We start from the raw sequence: 24,092 nt of genomic DNA on the forward strand, positions 1-24,092 counted from the left end.
CACCGTTCACCAGCTTCAACACTCAAAAACAAATAAAATTTACTCGTCACACAAATTCAACAGTTACACCACTCATGCTCTAGACAATGGCGGAGGGACGCCTGCGCTTTTTGCAAGCACTGTATGATTCTGCTGTTTTGCGGCAAACCCGAGAGACACCAAATGGAGAAAACTACCAGCCAGCCCATAAACACGCTGTTCTCTTACTTTCTTTTGGTACACCTATCTTTTCTCCCTTGCCGTTGCATTCGAGACAGGCGCATGGAAAGAATAATTGTCGGCAAAACTGTGTACAGTATTAGCTTCAGTTCCTCTGGTTTTCTCGTTGTGGTCACTTCACGAGACATACAATATGTGCCCAAAATTTACCGGAATTTTGTAATTTCGCTTACTGCATTACTCAGATCCACCCAATTTTTTCATAGTTGTGTACATAAATATACTTGAAAAATACCTGTACAACGTTAGCCATATTGGATATTTAGTTTGCTATCAGCTGTCAAAAAGTTTACAAGTGTTTTTATAGTACCGGCGATTATTTATTTTGTACAAAAATACACTCCTGGAAATTGAAATAAGAACACCGTGAATTCATTGTCCCAGGAAGGGGAAACTTTATTGACACATTCCTGGGGTCAGATACATCACATGATCACACTGACAGAACCACAGGCACATAGACACAGGCAACAGAGCATGCACAATGTCGGCACTAGTACAGTGTATATCCACCTTTCGCAGCAATGCAGGCTGCTATTCTCCCATGGAGACGATCGTAGAGATGCTGGATGTAGTCCTGTGGAACGGCTTGCCATGCCATTTCCACCTGGCGCCTCAGTTGGACCAGCGTTCGTGCTGGACGTGCAGACAGCGTGAGACGACGCTTCATCCAGTCCCAAACATGCTCAATGGGGGACAGATCCGGAGATCTTGCTGGCCAGGGTAGTTGACTTACACCTTCTAGAGCACGTTGGGTGGCACGGGATACATGCAGACGTGCATTGTCCTGTTGGAACAGAAAGTTCCCTTGCCGGTCTAGGAATGGTAGAACGATGGGTTCGATGACGGTTTGGATGTACCGTGCACTATTCAGTGTCCCCTCGACGATCACCAGTGGTGTACGGCCAGTGTAGGAGATCGCTCCCCACACCATGATGCCGGGTGTTGGCCCTGTGTGCCTCGGTCGTATGCAGTCCTGATTGTGGCGCTCACCTGCACGGCGCCAAACACGCATACGACCATCATTGGCACCAAGGCAGAAGCGACTCTCATCGCTGAAGACGACACGTCTCCATTCGTCCCTCCGTTCACGCCTGTCGCGACACCACTGGAGGCGGGCTGCACGATGTTGGGGCGTGAGCGGAAGACGGCCTAACGGTGTGCGGGACCGTAGCCCAGCTTCATGGAGACGGTTGCGAATGGTCCTCGCCGATACCCCAGGAGCAACAGTGTCCCTAATTTGCTGGGAAGTGGCGGTGCGGTCCCCTACGGCACTGCGTAGGATCCTACGGTCTTGGCGTGTATCCGTGCGTCGCTGCGGTCCGGTCCCAGGTCGATGGGCACGTGCACCTTCCGCCGACCACTGGCGACAACATCGATGTACTGTGGAGACCTCACGCCCCACGTGTTGAGCAATTCGGCGGTACGTCCACCCGGCCTCCCGCATGCCCACTATACGCCCTCGCTCAAAGTCCGTCAACTGCACATACGGTTCACGTCCACGCTGTCGCGGCATGCTACCAGTGTTAAAGACTGCGATGGAGCTCCGTATGCCACGGCAAACTGGCTGACACTGACGGCGGCGGTGCACAAATGCTGCGCAGCTAGCGCCATTCGACGGCCAACACCGCGGTTCCTGGTGTGTCCGCTGTGCCGTGCATGTGATCATTGCTTGTACAGCCCTCTTGCAGTGTCCGGAGCAAGTATGGTGGGTCTGACACACCGGTGTCAATGTGTTCTTTTTTCCATTTCAAGGAGTGTAGGTCAGAGGATTTGTATTATATTTGTTTCAAGAACGGAATGAAGTGCAACAAAGCTTAAGATATGTTAAATATTACTTCAGGTGAGTCTTCTATGCGTAAAATAACGGTATAACAGTGGTACACGTTTTTTGAATAATGCCGTGAAGGCGACGAAGATGACCTGGACACTCTAGCACATCACCAATCGCTGAAACCGTGAGAAACGTCAAAGACATGATTGTGAACAATTGCCGGATCACAATCAGAGAAGTGGCTTATGGTGATGGTATATCAAATAGCTGATGCGATGATTTTTATTCGAATGTTTTCAGTATAAATCGTATGACACCAAAATTTGTTCCAAAATTATTGAATTTCAAAGAAGAACAGAGGCGATCGCAAGTTGCTCAGGCGTCGCGAGGCGAAGTTAACAACTATGCAGAAATACTGAGACATGTCATAATGGTTGATGAAATGCATGTTCACGGATAAGACGCTGAAACTACGGCTCAACCATTTCAGTCGAAGCTTGCTGGATCGCCTACGCTGCAAAAAGCTCGAGAAGTGCGGTCAATTGCGAAGATTATGTTTACTGTGTTCTTCGATTTTAACGGTATAGTTCACAATGATTTCTTGCCACGAGGCCGATCAAACAATAAGGGACGCTAATTACAAGTTTAATACCGTCTGCGTTTAGCATACCGAAAAAATGACACACGGATTTGTGGCGAAACAATTTGTGGCTTCTGCACCGACATACTGCACCTGCTTACACTTTGTCGCCCGTTCGAAAACGTTCGGCCAAGAATAAAACTGTAATGATGTCCCAGCGTCCACATGTACGACATATCCCATGTGACTTTTTTCTGTCCCTAAAAATAAAGGCAGGCCGGAGTGGCCAAGCGGTTCTAGGCGCTACAGTCTGGAGCCACGCGACCGCTACGGCCGCAGGCTCGAATCCTGCCTCGGGCATGGATGTGTGTGATGTCATTAGGTTAGTTAGGTTTAAGTAGTTCTGAGATCTAGGGAACTGATGACCTCAGATGTTAAGTGCCATAGTGCTCAGAGCCATTTTGAACCTAAAAATAAAGAAAACCAAATGGGTTCTCATTTTACAAATACAGATGAGATTAAAAACGCATCGGTGAGAGACATTGAAGTTATCCCAGAGATCAAAAACCGAAAGTGTTTCGCAGAAAGGATCGGGAACTATTTTGAAAAGTGTAACACTGACTTAGGCAAATAGATAAAATTATTTCAAAGAAACAAAAAGCATGTTTTTTTTTTTTTTTTTTTTTTTTTAATCCACCTCGTGTGTGGCAGGAGCTACTGTTTCCTGACCCTTCTGGGAACGTGCTGCCTCAGAATCCCTGCAGTAAACCTCTGGTAATACACAACGCCTCCTCGCAGCGTTTGCCACTGGAGTCTGTTAAGCATCTCCATAACTCTAGTGCCGACTTAAGCCGGGTTTTCCGAGACGAAGGAATTTTCCGCCGCGTAGTACGTAATGCCCTCGGCGAAGTGCATCGTCCCTCTGTGACAAAATAGTGAATGTGTTTTCCGACAGGACGCAATGCATAGCGCGCCAGCGCTTTACGTCAGGCGTGATAGGTCAGCTGGTTCTGGACGAGTCTATGCGTTGGACGCTGCGATAGTGAGGCAGTTTCTGCAAGTCAGATAAAGTTCACATGCAAAACAGCGATAAAGTCTACTAAAAACTACACGTGCGTTTCAGTGCCAAGGAAGATAAACCGTTTCCATGTCGAAAAACATAATGCTGTCTCACTGCGCTTCACCTAGAAAATAATCCTCTTCTTCATGGTCTACTGTATGTTTAACTGCCAGGAAATCCAGGAATTTTCTTTTCCTCCACTCGATCCATCAATATTGTACAGTATATTAGCACTTAACCAGAGTAACAACACTTTGTTTGAACACTTTTCCCGGACAGCACATGTGGATATAGCAGTTAACGCGGTCGCTCTTTCGTTTTCTGGCAAAATTCAAATGCGCAATGTATAAGTTTTGCGTCCCTGACGACGCAAAACGCCCTGTCCCGTCCATGCGGCGCAAAATTTCTGCTCCTAGGAAAAACCGGCTTTAACGATCTCGTGACTCAGTGCGCTACTCTTCGTTGCATCTTCTCGAATGCAATGTCACAAGCACTGTACACTGATGCTGTTGCACTACCTAAGGAATCACCGTTTGGGCACGCACAGATTGAATTAAAAACAAAGAATTCAAGAACAAATTCGTTGTGTCCCGCGTCACATAGAGCAGCGACGAATGGGGAACTTCTGCAGTGATTTGGACACCATTTACAGCAATAATTTCCATGCACTAATACTGGATTTATGTCTCTTAAAAGGTAAGTGTTGATGATTCAGTGTATGTCATGGAATGTTGTTACAGGATTTCTTCTAGTTGTTTTGGAGTGGTTCTTAAGTTTTTGCCTGTTGTATTGGCCATTATCTCAGATAAGTAGACACTTTCATAAAGGTAAGGAATGGACTATGCCCATGTTAAACACAACTAAAGGAGATACGATGGACCACCCAACATTCACTTGCGATTTCAGGTTAGCGTCTACAAAGTTTTCAAAGCATAATGACTACACATCGCTGCTGACTTACGTTAGACGCCCTTGTTTGCTGCTGTTAAATTTGCTCATCACTGCCGACACCTACAGTGAAGGAAAATTAGTGTTTAACGTCCTGCCGACGTCACGAACCTTGAGCCGTTGACATATCGACGTTAACGTTGAGAGTGGCGAGTTCAACGTGCTGCTGAACGCTCAGGAACGATGCGACTTTGCGAATTCTGCGTGTCTTAACGTGGTATAAGCGATCGCAGCGCGCTCCAACGGCAGTTCTCGGCTGTATCCGGTTCGCGAATGACTCTTTACAAAATGGACGGACGTAAAATTTCTACGTTAGCCCTATTAACATATTTTCCTTCCAGTGTCCATGTGCTGGTCTTGCTGTACTGTACGTAGTGTACATACACAGAAACTTCAATATCCATGAACATAAGGCAAATAGAAAAGTACCATACCTACTCAGTAAGGACATCGTCTTGTAAAAGTTCCATTACAAATAGCGCGACACAAATTTAGAACAGATCTCAACAGAAGATAAAAATTATTCCATCACTCTCATTTTCATCATTTAGTAACACATCTTACTTTATCACGGTTCCTGCTCAGTAGCAGAGTCTATAAAACAAGTGAAATACAACACCTAAAGAAATGCGACATGCGTTCCTGCAAGCAGTGCAAGTTCTCTTGTAGATTAAGCTAATCGAACAAACATATTCCTCAGTAAGCGCGCACTTATATTCAAATAACATCGAGTATGGTAGACTTTACTTCTATTAAACTAATAAGAAAATGTCAGAACCTATCCGAAAACACGAAGTTAGTAAAAAAAATTTGGAGCTAGTGAGACGGGAACCAAAAACACATCATCAGTTACCTTGCACAGCTACAACTCTACTCATAACGCTACAGCAATCATGAATCATTCACTACCATACTTTGTTTATGACCACACATCTTACCATCTCCTGAAAGCCGTAAGCGTACATATGTTATTAACACACATTTAATTATAACAAATTGTACTAAGAACAACACGTTTTTGACGAATCCTTAAAGTGCCATTGCCTTAACGGCATACTTTCATAATACGCAAGTTACACTAATCCCTCCGGCTTGCTGGAAGTAAGTTAACGATTCTTTAACAACCAAGATAAGTTTCTCGTCATTTTATTACAACAAACCGAAAAATTAACGACGGGTTTTCGATAGATCTTCAATTTGCTTGGGCTTGGAAACGGCGTATATAGACCTGCATATGGACTTCAACTGGAAGTCAAATTTGGCGTCTTGCGACTCCGTACTGAAGGGAGACGGTGTGCATGTGACGTAGGTGGCGTTCTTCCATCTCAGAGGTCTTCGGTCAAACGCACGTTCAGAATATCTGACAAGCTAGATAGTCTATGACGTCAGACACTCGGCACGCTCGATTGCACAGTGCGTATGCCGAGAGATGGAAAACGAGATCGTATGGGGGGGGGGGGGGGGGGTAAGGACGGGGAAAGAAATTATCCGTGACTTCACAGGAACTACACTGGAAATAGCGTTACCGAATAAGGAAAGCCCGCATCTCGTGGTCGTGCGGTAGCGTTCTCGCTTCCCACGCCCGGGTTCCCGGGTTCGATTCCCGGCGGGGTCAGGGATTTTCTCTGCCTCGTGATGGCTGGGTGTTGTGTGCTGTCCTTAGGTTAGTTAGGTTTAAGTAGTTCTAAGTTCTAGGGGACTGATGACCATAGATGTTAAGTCCCATAGTGCTCAGAGCCATTTGAACCATTTTTTTGAATAAGAAAAAACACGCGAAACGTAATTATATGGATGCCCCGACGGGGATCTGAACAGTCGCTCCTACTGACTTTACATCCTGTGCATTAACCGCCGCGTCACCTTCGGCAGTGATACTTGCTGTGTAAGGTTCGACTATTGGCTACGTTCTTCGTGGGTTGGGGCTTAGCGAATTTGCTCGCCGCAAGAGTTCATTGGCTGGCGACTGCGACCCAGGGGGCAGGGGGTCCACACACAGTGAACAAACAGACGCCCGACTACTTGCCTGGGCTCCCGTTAGACGTACTCCGTTCGCGAGGACGCGCAAATTTCGCTCGTCAGCATGCTGCGGCGAAATCAGCCTTTGCTTCCTGGTTCAGCGTTGTCTCATTGTCAAGGACTACTTTGGCCTGATGTTGTTCGTTACGTGAACCTGCTGACGTTAAACGTTACACGATGTGGGGTTTTAAAGCTTGTTGCTCATCGCGAAAACAAAAGATTTGTCAAGTACACCGCAATAAACGTTTCAATGAATATTCCAATTAATGGATTAGAAGCACAATCCAGAGTTTCGAAAATAAAGGCTTGTGGTACGAACATTTATTTACAATGAAAGACGACAACGAAACTGTGGTCTACTTCAATTCCAGAAAATAATTGTATGGTGAACATGATATACTGCAAACTATGGATGTAGGACAACAGGCAGATTCCACATTTCTAGATTTCCGGGAAACATTTAACAAGGTGCCCCACTACAGATTTTTAACGAAGTAACGTGCATATGGGATAGGTTCCCAGATATGAGAGCGGCTGGATGACTTCTTAAGTAATATGACGCAGTATGCTGCTGTCGACGGCGAGCGTTCATCACAGACAATGGTATCATCGAGAGAGCCCCACGGAAGTGTGATAGGATAGCCATTATTTTCGCTATACATTAAGGACCTGGCTTACAGGGAGGGCAGCAATCTGCGCTTGTTTGCTGACGATGCTGTGGTGTACGGGAAGGAGTCGAAGTTGAGTGACTCTAGGAGGATACAAAATGACTTCGACAAAATTTGCACTTGGTGTGATGAATGGCAGCCAACTCTACATGTAGAAATATGTAAGTTAATGCGGATGAGTAGGGAAAACAAATCCGTAATGTTCGGATACAGTATTAGTAGTATGTTGCTTGACGTTATCACAAACCCGTAATATTCGGGTACTGTATCAGTAGTGCTCTGCTTGACACAGTCACGTCGTTCAAATATCTAGACACAACGCTGCAAAGCCATATGAAATGGAACGAGCATGTACTGTGGTAGGGAAGGTGATTGGACGACTTCCGTTTATTAGGAGAATTTTAGGAAAGTGTGGTTCACCTGAAAAGGATACCGCATATAGGACGCTTGCGCGATCTCTTCTTGAGTTCCGCTTGAGTATTTGGGATCCGCGCCAGGTCGAATTAAAAGAAGACATTGAAACAGTTCACAGGCGGGCTGCTAGATTTGTTACCGGTTGCTTCGAACAACACGCAAATGTTCCGGAGATGCTTTGGGAATTCAAGTGGGGATCCCTGGAGAGAAGGCCGCGTTCTTTTGGAGGAACATTAATGAGAAGATTTAGAGAACCGGCAATTGAAGGTGATTGCAAAAGAACCTGCTGCCGCCAACATACACTTCGCGTATGGACCACGACGGTAAGATACGAGAAAGTAGGTCTCATGTGGAGGCATATCGACAGTCACTTTACCCTCGCTCTATATGCGGGGCGCACAGGAAAGTAAATGACCATGAACCGTACCGAGGCTTGTGGAGTATGTATGTAGATATAGATGAAGATGCAGATGTAGAATGGTCTTAGGTACACTGTGGACATGGGAGTGCTTGTACAGCCCGTCAGGTAACCTGATATCATTCCTACAATCCGTATATGGAACGTCATCGAGCGAGACTGTGCGCCGTGGACCACGCTTCAAGGAATCTCCATATGCGGTGGGTGAAGCTCGGTTGGTCATGGATGACGATTTTATCGATTTAAGAGTCTGGTGGAGTCCATATAATGACCCAGCACCAGATACATTAGGGAGTAAGGGGTGCTAAACGCTAACAGATAGTCTTTTTTTTCGATTGCCCATGAGTGAACCAAAGAAAATTTCTTGAAGACAGGGGGATAACATCGCTATAGATACTTGCGTCATCGATATCCGGTAAAAAATACTGTGCACGGAAGTCATATCAGAACAATGTCATGTCTGCAATCGGACGAAAAGAGGGAAAGAACTGTTGCACAACCAGAGGAATTTGGAAAAGACCGCATTGGCGAGCTGAGACAGGCTTACCGGATATTTTGCCGCGTTTGCTGTTGCCTCTGCCACTCTCATTACATTCTGCCGCTGCAGTGGTACTGGCAACTGCCAACAGGTAGATTGTACACTCACGCGTGAGCATCACGAAGCCTCTCAAATCGCAAGCAAACTGCAGGAAGATATACTCATCTCTTCGTCCGTCACGACACAACGAAACTATCGCAGTACGAGCATCTTCATAGACAAGTCACAGTCCGTAGCTGTGCAGGTTTATTTCTTCCGCTTTTACGGCCTCTTGTGTCTAGGAGTACGATCTCCAGCAATCAGTTTTGCTGGATCATGAACGGTGACTGCCGGGAATTTCGGGAGGACAGGACCCGGGTTTACAAACCTTCAATCATATTTTATTAAGAAACTTTATTGACAATTATAATTAGCAATTTACTCAGTGATTAAATATCTTTGGCAACAGGGTCACCAAACAGTTTTATTATTAGTAAATATGAGTAGAGATTTTGCATATCGTAAGTTAAGAAGCAATGAATTAACATGGAAAGCATTTAAATCCCAATGAAAAGAAATCCAATTCATTAAGTAGAATTATATTATTTTAATCTTCGGTAAAAAATGGAACAGAATATTACCATAAAAAACAGACCATACGACTCCAACCCAGTTATAGCACAAAGCAAAGTCTAAACTTACAATAACATAAGAAGCAAGGCGGAATAATTTTAGGTATACAGGCACTCAGCAGCAAATTAATATTACATTGCCATTAATGAACAGGAAGTAAGGTCACCAATACAGCTCCCACGTAGGAAATTTTAATGTACAGGAAGGACAAGGTAAATAGTGGCCCCCAATAAAGATATACAAAGTCATGGCCAAGTTATTAATCGATCTCTTGATACATTAGGACTAGCGGACTCTTGGGGTGTTTGAACTCTAGTGGCTGATGCCAAAATCCCTGAAAAAGATCCGGTAAGTAACTTAATTTCTATCCCGGAACTGCCGGACGATATGACGTGGGTTAGTCCCAAGTCCCGCGACAGAACACAGGACCACGAAACTTCTAGCACGGGCACAACCCGTCCGCGTCGTAGTCAAATTCCGTTCGGCCGGCCACGAGAGACCAAATACGGAAGGAAATTCGTAGAGAAAGTTGGTCGCGCGATGCGCAACCATCAGTCCAGGACTGGTGTAATTGCGAGGCGCCTACGTGGCATACATACCACAGATCAGTACACAAAACAAGATAGCATACAAAGGTCTTATGTAACAAATAAGAACCCCGCCGGAGGTTCGAGTCCTCCCTCGGCCATGGGTGTGCGTCTTGGTCTTAGCACAAGTTAGTTTACGTAGTGTGTAAGTCTAGGGACCGATGACCTCAGCAGTTTCGTCCCTTAGGAATTCACACACATTTCAACATTTTTTATCACAAATTCAAACCGAAACGCGAGAAGCAATGTGTGCTTACATATGAACACACAAAAATCGTATTACGATTAATAACAATGCCTGCTTCCGCGCTAAGGAGGACGGAATAAAACATTAAATACAACCTCAGGTGAGACTATTTGACCTAATATAGTACAAATTAGCAATCATGTAAATATTCTAGTACAAATTTAAACCCAAACTTTAAAAACACTTAAATGACCAGATTTGATTATTATCCTGGCTTACAGCAGAGCCAAATGAATGCCAAGATTTATGAACATGGATTAATTGAATGCATACAGCACTTAATCCGTTGTATTAAATGTTACACAGGAAACTGTCGACAACGGGAGAGACCATAGTCAACTATTTTAAGCTTCTAAGCAGGAGAAACACATTAACAAATGTAGCACCTGCTTAGCCGTACGCAAAATAGCCTGCAATAGACTAAATCAAGACTTAAGAAAAAAAGACAGTTTCACAAACAAATTCATAAAATAATATATAAATGGCTGCATATGACAAGCAGAAATTTAATAGCGTGACAAATCACTTGACGTCAGTACTCGGTAACAGGCTAACAGACCAGTCACTATCTTTACCCGTCGCAACATACAACGGTCTATTCCAAATGTGATTATGTTAGAGACCAGGCCAGAGCGATTGCAAGTACGGAGGCAAGAACATTTGTCACTAGAAACAGAAGCAATCAACATCACCTAAACGTGTGATTTCGTCTCCATACGTGGCAATCTCACAAGCTATCCTTCTGGACTCATAGCAAGCAAGCAGTTCCCCTTTTTCTCTCTTCTCTTTGAACCGCGGAGCAATTCTCCTCCCCTCCGTACCGACTGCCAACTCTCGTCTTCATCGCGACGGGACGTAACTTTCAGCTTCCCTTCCTCCTCCCCCCCCCCCCCCCCATTTCCCCGACAGAGAGCGGCAAAAGTCGTCTACCACGTCATCGTGGACAAACCATGCATTTACGTGAAGAATCGATAACCAGAGAGTCGCAATAGTTCAGACCAGTTTTGCTGGACATGTTCGGAATTACTATCGGGAGATGTCGTCGTTAACAAAGACACGCCCCAAACTTTTCCAGAGCACTGACAACGAATTACTGAATCGAAAAAATGTTCCCAATTCTTGCAGAGCACTAATCGCAACATTCAATATCGACCGACCATATTCAGGACGGCCGCGAGAGATATGAATACATAACATCAGCACTGATGACGCCCTCTGTTCAGCTGAACCGTCATCATCAAATCCTGAAGGGTCGCGCCTGGTGGTCTAGGGATAAAGCGGGTGGCTAGAAACAGGTAAGTCGCGTGATCATGGAAATGTTCAGTCTGCGTTTAATCTAGCATTCATCTCCCAACGAGGTGAAAAGGGATCATAAACGACACGTGGTTCGGAGTCAGCGTTAAACTCAGGGGACCCTTCCCCATTTGGATACATGAGAGAGATTATGGACATGCAACTCGCCGGAGTGGCGTCTAATCGAAAGACTTGCACCCTGCCATTGAGCTACAGACGAAGCTATTATTATCAGTCTCTGAATAGAATGATAGCGCAGAATCGTTAATAATGAAGGAGGAGCCAACGCTATTATCACGTTCCTGAGCAGTCTATGTTACATTACCACATGGAGGTATACTTTGGGTCGGTCTGTTCTAGTAAATCCTGTCATTCTATAGTACTACACTAAAACAAGGATTTTTTTGTTTTAGGATACTAAATTCCTTGACAGAGTGGCACATGGTACATGGCGTTTTGTAGTCCAACGCAATGTTGAAAACAACAGACTCTGTCATATATGAAACATATCACAGGACACTAATAAATGCAAGGCGTGGAATACTACTCGCGAGTTTTAAGATAAGCCTGCACGTATGATCGCTCGTCTCTCCATAAAGCAACGGTAGCCATTCTCTTCAGCGTACGGTAAGTAATTAAACATGTCTTGAGTCTAAAAATAAAACAAAAAATACTTATTACTACGTGGTAATCTGATCTCCTGCTTCAAGTGCCAGATGCACTTACACCTATCATTCCTAGATGGACATTCAAATTCCACAATAGTAGCTAATTCGTGACAGTACTACACTCATTTCGTCACGACTTAGCAGCAACAATGGGCTTCAAAGTATTCGAGCACCTTTCCTTTAGCTGTCTTCTCTACGACCGTTCGACGAACGTTGCTGCGAATGGGCCTCTGCAGCACCCGTCTGATTCATGCACCCATGCTGACTACTGTTCATGGACGACGAAGGCTAGAATTTGCCAATAACGCAACTGGACCTCCACCCGAGTCGCGATAGGTGACCTTTTCAGATGAATCACGTTTTATGCACCGTCGGACAGATGGCCGTTAGTGGGTACGTCGTGAAACGTCACAAAGCTAACACCCTGTAATAATAATCAGAACAGTCCAGGCCGGAAGCATTCCCGGGTGATCTCGTCATTCTAGAAGCCGCAGTAGAACAACATAAATATGCATCTGTCCTTGGGGACCATGTCCAGCACTACGACAAGCAGTTTTGTTTTTCCTCGGAATGATGGCATCTACCATCAGAACATTGCAACGTGCCACATAGCTCTCAGTGTAAGCGCATGGTTCGAAAAGCACCAGGATGAGTTTACCATGCTCCCTTGACCACCATACTCTCCGGATTTAAACCCAATCCAGAACCCGTGGGACCACCTCAATCGGGCTATTCGTGCCACGGATCTTGAACCGAAAAACCTAGCGCAGCCGGCCACAGCACTGGTGTCGAGATGCCTCCACATCCCTGTCAGTACCTTCCACAACCTCACCGACTCTCTCCCTGGACGTCTCGCGGTGGTCCACGCTGCAAAAGGTGGTTATTAAAGCTTCTGAAGGTAGTCACATTAATGTTACTGGACAGTGCAATTACTGGGAGTACTCAAAGTCAAGCAGGTGTTGTCCATGGCATAGAATGCTGCACTTGAAGGGCGATAAAAAGCTGATAAAAGGTGAAGTAGCTGTTATGTTTGCTAAGCCAGCTGCTTCGCATAAACCAACAGGACAGTTCTCCCCCAACAGGTTACTGGCTGAGAGAAAGGCTTTTACACCTGATGGAGTGCCTGTGAGATTCTTTTTATACTTGGTGTCCGGAACGTTTAGAATCCACACTGTAGAGACAGTAGAGGACACTAAACTAAGTGTTTTTAGACAAGGAACCAATCATCGGAAATGAGTATTTCAGGCGGTTCGAATTCTGGAATGAACAATGCGTGTGAGAAACATGTTTTTGAACTGCTTATGTTTCATAACAAACAGCTTCATGATGAATCGACATTGGCGGTGCTATATTGAAAAACTGTACACAACTGTCTTTGATAAGTAACTAATTACAGTTTGATGAGTGATTGTCTAAGATGGATTACTCTCCAAAGCAACTTCCATATATACATTTAATGTGTGGTTCAGAAGAATGCAGTCTCTTGATAGTCGAAAGAACGTAAAAGACCCAAGATTCACTACAGACACCACTCTAATTGAAAGAAGTTCATCAGTTTGGAAAAAAATTTACGAGAAATTGGGCCATTCAAACCACAGAGAGCTGGTCAAGTTTCTCAACAAAGAATGGTTCACACAGTTAAACTTGAGAAGTTTGTGCTGCATCGGGTAGAAGAATCATCAGCACCCGTCACCTTGCTTGTGAAACACACATTTCGAAGAATACAGTGTGGACTATACTGGTGGAGCAACAGTTACACTGCTATAGTAAATAACAAGTCCAAGCAATAGGCCAACAGATTTTAAACCCACAATTCAGTCCTTTCAATAGAGTATACGGTAATGCAAGAAATGAGACTGACAGTCGTCATTTTAAACAGCAAGTTATCAGCTAAAAGAACTGCCGTAAGGTTTAAATTATTTATGTTAATGTAAAACTAAATATCCCTTTACGACCGTTAGTCCTTAATCTCTAAATACCCAATTTAGCAAGCTATATCGCCAGTACCATTTTAACGCTAAAGAGGACTTAATAACGGATGTCCTATCATCCTGTCCCTTCTCCTTGTCAAGTGTTAACCACATATTCCTTTCCTCTCTGATTCTACGCAGAACCTCCTCATTCCTTACGGTGTCTTACAAAACACTCGTTCGACCTATACTTGAGTATTGCTCATCAGTGTGGGATCCGTACCAGATCGGGTTAACGGAGGAGATAGAGAAGATCCAAAGAAGAGCGGCGCTTTTCGTCACAGGGTTATTTGGTAACCGTGATAGCGTTACGGAGATGTTTAATAAACTCAAGTGGCAGACTCTGCAAGAGAGGCGCTCTGCATCGCGGTGTAGCTTGCTCGCCAGGTTTCGAGAGGGTGCGTTTCTGGATGAGGAATCGAATATATTGCTTCCCCCTACTTATACCTCCCGAGGAGATCACGAATGTAAAATTAGAGAGATTCGAGGCTTTCAGACAGTCGTTCTTCCCGCGAACCACACGCGACTGGAACAGGAAAGGGAGGTAATGACAGTGGCACGTTAAGTGCCCTCCGCCACACACCGTTGGGTGGCTTGCGGAGTATAAATGTAGATGTAGATGTAGATGTCTTTCCACCTAATTTTTAACATTCGTCTGTAGCACACCATCTAAAATGCTTCGATTTCTTCTGTTCCAGTACTCCCACAGTCCATGTTTCACTGCAATACAATTCTGTGCTCCAAACGTACATTCTCAGAAATTCCTTCCTCAAATTAAGGCCTATATTTGAAACCAGACGATTTCTCTTGGCCAGGACTGCTCTTTTTGCAGTGCAGGTCTGCTTTTGATGTCCTCGGTGCTCCGTCCGCCATTGGTTAATTTGCTGCCTAGGTAGTAGAACTCCTTAACTTCATCCACTTCGTGACAGTCAATCCTGATGTTAAGTTTCTCGCTGTTCTCATTTCTGCTACTTCTCATTACTTTCGTCTTTCTTCGATTTACTCTCAATCCATATTCTGTACTCATTAGACTGTTCATTCCATTCAGGAGATCATGTACCTATTCTTCACCTTCACTGAGGACAGCAATGTCATCAGCGAATCGTATCATTGATATCCTATCACCTCGAATTTTAATTCCACTTCTGAACCTTTCTTTTATTTTCATCATTGCTTCTTCGATGTAAAGATTGGACAGTAGGAGCGAAAGACTACATTCCTGTCTTATACCCTTTTTAATGCGACCACTGCGTTTTTGGTCGTCCACACTTATTCACTCTTGGCTCTTGTACATATTGTATATTACCCGTCTCTCCCGATAGCTTACCCCTATTTTTCTCAGAATCTCCAACATCTTGAGCCATGTTACACTGTCGAACGTTTCTTCCAGGTCGACAAGTCCTATGAACATACCTTGATTTTTCTTTAGTCTTTCTTCCATTATCAACCGCATCGTCAGGGCCTCTCTGGTGCCTTTACCTTTCCTACTGCCAAACTGATCGTCGTCTTAACACCTCCTCAAGTTTCTTTTCCATTCTTCTGTATGTTATTCTTAGATAACAAGTTGTAACCAACTTGGATGGGTGAGCTGTTAAGCTGATTGTGTGATGATTCTCGCACTTGTCAGCTCTCGCAGTCCGGAATTGTGTGGATGATATTTTTCCGAAAGTGAAATGGTACGTTGCCAGACTCGTACATTCTACACACCAACGTGAATAGTCTTTTTTTTTTTTTTTTTTTTTTTTTTTTTTTGCCACTTCCCCCAATGATTTTAGAAATTCTGATGGAATGTTATCCAGCCCTTCTATCTTATTTGATCTTTAAGCCTTCCAAAGCTCTCTTAAATTCTGATTCTAATACTGTATCCCCTATCTCTTCTAAATCGACTACTGTTTCTTCCTCTATCATATCAGACAAATCTTCCCCCACCCCCCACCCCCCTTCTCTCCTCCCCCACAGAGGCCTTCAATGTAATCTTTCCACATATCCCCTCTCTTCCCTGTATTGAACATTAGAATTCCCGTTGCACTGTTAATGTTACCACTCTTGCTTTTAATTTCACCGGTTGTTCTGACTTTCATATATGCTCAGTGGGTCCTTCCAACAATCATTTCTTTTTCGATTTCTTCACATTTTTCATGCAGCCACTTCGTCTTAGCTTCCCTGCACTTCCTATTTATTTTATTCCTCAGCGACTTGTATTTCTGCATTCCTGAATTTCCCTGAATATTATTCTGTACTTTCTTCTTTCATCGTTCAACTAAAGTATTTCTTCTGTTACCAATGGTTTCTTTGCAGTTACTTTTTTTGTACCTATGTTTTTCTTTCCAACTTCTGAGATTGCCCTTTTTAGAGACGTCCAATCTTCTTCAACAGTACAGCCCACTGCGTTATTACTTATTGCTGTATCTATAGCCTTAGAGAACTTCAAGCGTATCTCGTCATTCCTTAGAACTTCCATATCCCACTTCTTTGCGTACATATTCCTCCTGATTAATCTCTTAAACTTCAGCCTACTCTTCATCACTAGTACATTGTGAGTGAGTCCATATCTGCTGCTGGGTACACCTTACAATCCAGTATCTGATTTCAGAACCTCTGTCTGACCACGATGTACTCTAACTCAAATCTTCCCGTATCACCCGACCTTTTCCAAGTATACCTCCTCCTTTTCTAGTGATTCTTGAACAGAGTATTCTCTATTACTAGCTGAAATTTATTACAGAACTCACTTAGTCTTTTCCTCTCTCATTCTTTCTCCCAAGCCCATACTCTTCTGTAACATTTTACTCTATTCCTTCCCCTACAACTGCATTCCAGTCCCCCATGACTATTAGATTTTCATCTTCAGCTTGCAACGTAGGCATGTATACCTGAACTAACGTTGCTCGTGTTGGTTTACTGTCGATTTTGATAAGAACAACCCTATCACTGAACTGTTCACAATAATACACTCTCTGCCCTACCTTCCTATTCATAACGAATCCTACTCCAATTATATCATTCTCTGCTGCTGTTGATGTTACACTATACTCATATGACCAGAAATCCTTGTCTTCTTTCCATTTCACTTCACTGACCCCTGCTATATCTAGATTGAGCCTTTGCATTTCCCTTTTCAGATTTTCTAGCTTCCCTACCATGTACAAGCCTCTGGCATTCCACGCCCCGACCAGTAGAACTTTATCCTTTCGTTGGCTACTCAATCTTTTTCTCATGGTCACCTCCCCTTTAGCAGTCCCCTCCCAGACATCCGAATGGGGAACTATTCTGGAATCCTTTGCCAATGGGGAGATCATCATGACACTTTTTCAATTACAGGCCACATGTCCTGTGGATACACGTTAAGTGTCTTTAATGCAGTATTCCATTGTCTTCTGCATCCTCATGCCGTGACCATTGAAAATTCTTCCGCCTTTAGGGGCAGTTTCCCACCCCAAGGACAAGAGAGTGCCCTGAACCTCTGTCCGCTTCTCCGTCCTCCTTGACAAGGCCGTTGGCAGAATGAGGGTGACTTCTTACGCCAGAAGTCTTCGCCAATGGCGTTCATTAATCAAAATTTAAGCGGTGGCGGGTCTCGAATTCGGGACCGAGGACGTTTTGATTTCTGATCGAAGACGCTACCCCCCCCCCTCATTTTTTTATCTCATTTTGTTCGGGTTGTTCAACTTCATCGTCGTTCCATTAACTCAGTTTTTTTTTTTAATTACTGAGGGTGTCTAACCCTCCGACCGAACACGCTGAGCTACCGTGCCGGCACCCCTAGACCACTAGTTGTATTAATGGATAAAATGATGAACAACTACACAAGGACAGGGTTAGGTGTGAAACAGAGATAGTTGCACAGAAGAAAAATGTAGGTCGGAGTCTAGGACTCCAATGTACAGGGTTATTACAAATGATTGAAGCGATTTCACAGCTCTACAATAACTTTATTATTTGACATATTTTCACAATGCTTTGCATACACATACAAAAACTCAAAAAGTTTTTTTAGGCATTCAAAAATGTTCGATATGTGCCCCTTTAGTGATTCGGCAGACATCAAGCCGATAATCAAGTTCCTCGCACACTCGGCGCAGCATGTCTCCATCAATGAGTTCGAAAGCATCGTTGATGCGAGCTCGCAGTTCTGGCACGTTTCTTGGTAGAGGAAGTTTAAACACTGAATCTTTCACATAACTCCACAGAAAGAAATCGCATTGGGTTAAGTCGGGAGAGCGTGGAGGCCATGACATGAATTGCTTATCATGATCTCCACCACGACCGATCCATCGGTTTTCCAATCTCCTGTTTAAGAAATGCCGAACATCATGATGGAAGTGCGGAGGAGCACCATCCTGTTGAAAGATGAAGTCGGCGCTGTCGGTGTCCAGTTGTGGCATGAGCCAATTTTCCAGCATGTCCAGATACACGTGTCCTGTAACGTTTTTTTCGCAGAAGAAAAAAGGGCCGTAAACTTTAAACCGTGAGATTGCACAAAACACGTTAACTTTTGGTGAATTGCGAATTTGCTGCACGAATGCGTGAGGATTCTCTATCGCCCAGATTCGCACATTGTGTCTGTTCACTTCACCATTAAGAAAAAATGTTGTTTCATCACTGAAAACAAGTTTCGCACTGAACGCATCCTCTTCCATGAGCTGTTGCAACCGCGCCGAAAATTCAAAGCGTTTGACTTTGTCATCGGGTGTCAGGGCTTGTAGCAATTGTAAACGGCAAGGTTTCTGCTTTAGCCTTTTCCGTAAGATTTTCCAAACCGTCGGCTGTCGTACGTTTAGCTCCCTGCTTGCTTTATTCGTCGACTTCCGCGGGCTAAGCGTGAAACTTGCCCGCACGCGTTCAACCGTTTCTTCGCTCACTGCAGGCCGACCCGTTGATTTCCCCTTACAGAGGCATCCAGAAGCTTTAAACTGCGCATACCATCGCCGAATGGAGTTAGCAGTTGGTGGATCTTTGTTGAACTTCGTCCTGAAGTGTCGTTGCACTGTTATGACTGACTGAGGTGAGTGCATTTCAAGCACGACATACGCTTTCTCGGCTCCTGTCGCCATTTTGTCTCACTGCGCTCTCGAGCGCTCTGGCGACAGAAACCTGAAGTGCGGCTTCAGCCGAACAAAACTTTATGAGTTTTTCTACGTATCTGCAGTGTGTCGTGACCATATGTCAATGAATGGAGCTACACTGAATTTATGAAATCGCTTCAATCATTTGTAATAGCCCTGTAATTCTTACAGATTGTAAACCTTTATGGAGAATATCAATGGGCAGACCGAGGACACGCATGGGAAGCTGGAATATGCTTATCTTAACCTAAACCTGGAATACCAGAAAAAGAAAGTTTTGTGCTGGAACATGACTGCATGCATAGAGATTAAATTACTACTTGGCAAAAACCAATATGGTCTTCGCAAATACCGATCGTGTGAAGCCCAACTTGTACTGGTAACGACAATAGACACTCGAGGCGAAACAAGCGCTGTATCATTTTGAGAGATACAGAGGCAAATGAGTATGTTAGGACTTCCCCAGTTCACTACTACCAGGGCTACGTCAGCATGGTTAGCATACAAAGGACTGAACTAATAATTTAAGAGCGAAATTAAAAATTACAATAACTTTCCCAAATTTTGTCTGTGTATGCTTCAGTATATTGATGTTAAGCTTGTGAAATATCAGAATGATCTAAATAATGTGTTTAGCTAAATTTATTATTTTAAGAAAAAAATAAGTGGCGCTAAATAATGAAGCTAGAAAGCTAAGAATTGTTCAGAATGTGTAAATGTATGTCACAATCAATTGTTACAAGTCACAACTTGATCGGGGAATATTTTGCTCCAAATCATCGTTTTTTGGAAAATTTGAAGACGCGAAATATTACTCTCAGAAAGATGAAAATACGTATGTAGCCTCAGTTTGATATAAAAACAGTAACTCCATTAAGCTACCTCTAATAGTTTTCAAGTTATTTACTAAAAACTAAATTTGGAACTAAAATGTTAATAATAGATTAAGTATCATTTGCAAGTGTTGAAACTTCCTGGCAGATTAAAACTGTGTGCCGGGCCGAGACTCGAACTCGGGACCTTTGCCTTTCGCGGGCAAGTGCTCTACCAACTGAGCTACCCAAGCAGGACTCACGCCCCGTCCTCACAGCTTTACTTCTGCCAGTACCCCGTCTCCTACCTTCCCAACTTGCCCGCGAAAGGCAAAGGTCCCGAGTTCGAGTCTCGGCCCGGCACACAGTTTTAATCTGCCAGGAAGTTTCATTATCAGCGCACACTCCGCTGCAGAGTGAAAATCTCATTCTGGATTTGCAAGTGTTATTGAAAATTCTAATTGCAGCACTCGATTACATTAATGAAATAATAAAGCCGTACCAAGTTTTAAGAGTTTAGTGTACATAGCTATCACTACGCCGACTCTTAAAGAGGCAAATCAGAGGTCATTTTGTACTGTCGGTTCCGTTCTAAAAGTTATATCCAGAAAAGTTTACATGCAGTCGTGCTAAAACTCGTTCAGTAATTAAAGCAAACTTAACTCTTAATTAAATAAAAATTATGAAGACCGTAAATTGTTACGCAATAGAGATATTAATTAATACATGTCCGAGAAAGTGGCCATTTAGACGCTGCTACCTGTGCCTAGAGCGGTTGATCGCAGATGACCCGTTCCGCGGTCAGCTTTACCCCTATATAGATACGGCCAGTGAGGCAGAGAAAGGGACACTTCGCACTGAGGTATCACCCTATCCGCGTCACGTCAAACGCCTAAGTACGCTGTGCCTCAGATGATGTCACAGTCAGATAGCTACCAAAAGTGTTTTCGGTAAAGGCAAGAAGTGAACTCATGAGGACTGTTCACTGTCCTGTATCGCTTAGATTTCACAGAAGTAACTGTGTGCCGCCCGTAATGTTGACAAAACCGCTTGGGAAGCGGTGAGATTATTTTCCACTTTTAAGGCGAGCACTTAACTTTGATGATTAGAAGTCTGGGTGATAGACCATTTGACTTGGAACTTCCTGTAGAGATCACCTCTGAACTGTTAATAGTTCTGTTTCCGATAGGTACATAATCATTATTATCAGGAATATTAGTATGTTTTGTGTGTGTGAACTTACAATGAATATGTCAATTAGTTGAAACTCAAAACTTCTATTTATTGTCATAGTTCCTTATCCCACTGAGTAAATATCAAGTACGAAAATTATTTTTCAGTGAATACAATGAGTAATGTGGACTTGCAGACTGGAAATTATGGTCAGTATGTTCTCCACCGGTTTCTGGATGACCGCAAAAATAGTTTGTCTGTTTTTATTAAATGGCGAAGATAATTAACCCCCCCCCCCCTCACGCACTGCATCTCGGGTTAATGCACTGTTTATGCACCTATAAAAACCCTTAGATATGATAGCACATCGGCGTCTTGTAAACAAAATACCGTCATACGACATACCTGCACAGCTCTCTGATCTAAAGAGTCCAGACACCCATGTCATGCGGGATTGATTAGTAGATGTCATGAGACCAGCCATCATATAAGGAGGTGGAGATCACTCTGTTTGTCCGCAGCTCGTGGTCGTGCGGTAGCGTTCTCGCTTCCCACGCCAGGGTTCACGGGTTCGATTCCCGGCGGGGTCAGGGATTTTCTCTGCCTCGTGATGACTGGGTGTTGTGTGCTGTCCTTAGTTTAGTTAGGTTTAAGTAGTTATAAGTTCTAGGGGACTGATGACCATAGATGTTAAGTCCCATAGTGCTCAGAGCTATTTGAACCATCACTCTGTTGTCAGTAGAATGGGTTGGTCAGAAGAGCTCAGTGACTTTGAACGGAGAATAGTCATCAGAGTAACAGATCTATCAGGTATACAGGGTGAGTCACCTAACATTACCGCTGGATATATTTCGTAAACCACATCAAATACTGACGAATCGATTCCACAGACCGAACGTGAGGAGAGGGGCTAGTGTAATTGGTCAATACAAACCATAAAAAAAATTACGGAAGTATGTTTTTTAACACAAACCTACGTTTTTTTTAAATGGAAACCCGTTAGTTTTGTTAGCAAATCTGAACATATAAACAAACACGTAATCAGTGCCGTTTGTTGCATTGTAAAATGTTAATTACATCCGGAGATATTGTAACCTAAAGTTGACGCTTGAGTACCACTCCTCCGCTGTTCGATCGTGTGTATCGGAGAGCACCGAATTACGTAGAGATCCAAAGGGAACGGTGATGGACCTTAGGTACAGAAGAGACTGGAACAGCACATTATGTCCACATGCTAACAACTTTTTATTGGTCTTTTTCACTGACGCACATGTACATTACCATGAGGGGTGAGGTACACGTAGACACGTGGTTTCCGTTTTCAATTACGGAGTGGAATAGAGTGTGTCCCGACATGTCAGGCCAATAGATGTTCAATGTGGTGGCCATCATTTGCTGCACGCAATTGCAATCTCTGGCGTAATGAATGTCGTACACGCCGCAGTACATCTGGTGTAATGTCGCCGCAGGCTGGCACAATACGTTGTTTCATATCCTCTGGGGTTGTAGGCACATCACGGTACACATTCGCCTTTAACGTACCCCAGCCGGCCGCGGTGGTCTCGCGGTTCTAGGCGCGCAGTCCGGAACCGTGCGACTGCTACGGTCGCAGGTTCGAATCCTGCCTCGGGCATGGATGTGTGAGATGTCCTTAGGTTAGTTAGGTTTAAGTAGTTCTAAGTTATAGGAGACTGATGACCACAGCAGTTGAGTCCCATAGTGCTCAGAGCCATTTGAACCATTTTTAACGTACCCCACAGAAAGAAGTCCAGAGGTGTAACATCAGGAGAACGGGCTGGCCAATTTATGCGTCCTCCACGTCCTATGAAACGCCCGTCGAACATCCTGTCAAGGGTCAGCCTAGTGTTAATTGCGGAATGTGCAGGTGCACCATCATGCTGACACCACATACGTCGACGCGTTTCCAGTGGGACATTTTCGAGTAACGTTGGCAGATCATTCTGTAGAAACGCGATGTATGTTGCAGCTGTTTTTTACAACACGCAAGTGAACGTCGGAGGTTTCAAGCGTCAACTTTAGGTTACAAAATCTCCGGATGTAATTAACATTTTACAAGGCAACAAACGGCATTGATTACCTATTTGTTTATATGTTCAGATGTGCTAACAAAACTAACGTGGTTCCATTTAAAAAAACGTAGGTTTGTGTTAAAAAACATACTTCCATGCATTTTTGCATGGTTTGTATTAAACAATTACACTAGCCCCTCTCTTCACGTTCGGTCTGTGGAATCGGTTCGTCAGTATTTGATGTGGTTTACGAAATATATCCAGCGGTAACGTTAGGTGACTCACCCTGTATATCAACTCTTCTAAAGCTTCCAAAGTCTACTCGATGTGACAGTGAAGTGCAAACGTGAAGGAATAACCACAGCTAAATCAAGACCAGGAAGACCTCACGTACTGAAGGACACGGACCAACGAGCGTTGCACAGGGTGTTGTAAAAATTCACACGAAATCAGAGGAAGGAATTAATCGTGCGTTTGTAAGTGCCCCCAGCACCCCAGCTTGCACAATGACTGTGCGTTGGGCGTTAAAAAGAATGGGGTACAATGGTCGGGCAGGTCCTCACGAGCCACTCATTTCTGCAGTCTGTGCTAAGTGTCCATCAAGGTGGTGTAAATAGCGATGTCGCTGGACAGTGGATAACTGGAAATAAGTGATTTTTAGTGACGAATCACGCCAAACCTTTTGACGTGGGTTTGGATTTGGAGAATGCTTGGAAAACGCGCAGTTGAAGTACCAACAGAGAAGTACAAAGGAGGTGATGTTACCGTATGGAGTTGTTTTTCATGGTTAAGGTATGGTCGCCTTACTGCAGGGCCGGCCGCGGTGGTCTCGCGGTTCTAGGCGCGCAGTCCGGAACCGCGCGACTGCTACGGTCGCAGGTTCGAATCCTGCCTCGGGCATGGATGTGTGTGATGTCCTTGGGTTAGTTAGATTTAACTAGTTCTAAGTTCTAGGGGACTGATGACCTAAGATGTTAAGTCCCATAGTGCTCAGAGCCA

The 24,092-nt window shown here is 44.1% G+C and overlaps 1 non-coding gene across 1 annotated transcript; it reads right to left on the reverse strand.

Annotated features, from left to right (window-relative positions):
* Positions 1-20,070: 20,070 nt before the first annotated feature.
* Positions 20,071-20,145, reverse strand: Trnas-cga (transfer RNA serine (anticodon CGA)). The gene has a single exon. It is a non-coding gene; the product is annotated as a tRNA-Ser (tRNA).
* Between the last annotated feature and the right edge of the window lie 3,947 nt (positions 20,146-24,092).

Source organism: Schistocerca nitens, chromosome 2 (assembly GCF_023898315.1).
Source record: "Schistocerca nitens isolate TAMUIC-IGC-003100 chromosome 2, iqSchNite1.1, whole genome shotgun sequence".
Taxonomy (NCBI): Eukaryota; Metazoa; Arthropoda; class Insecta; order Orthoptera; family Acrididae; genus Schistocerca; species Schistocerca nitens.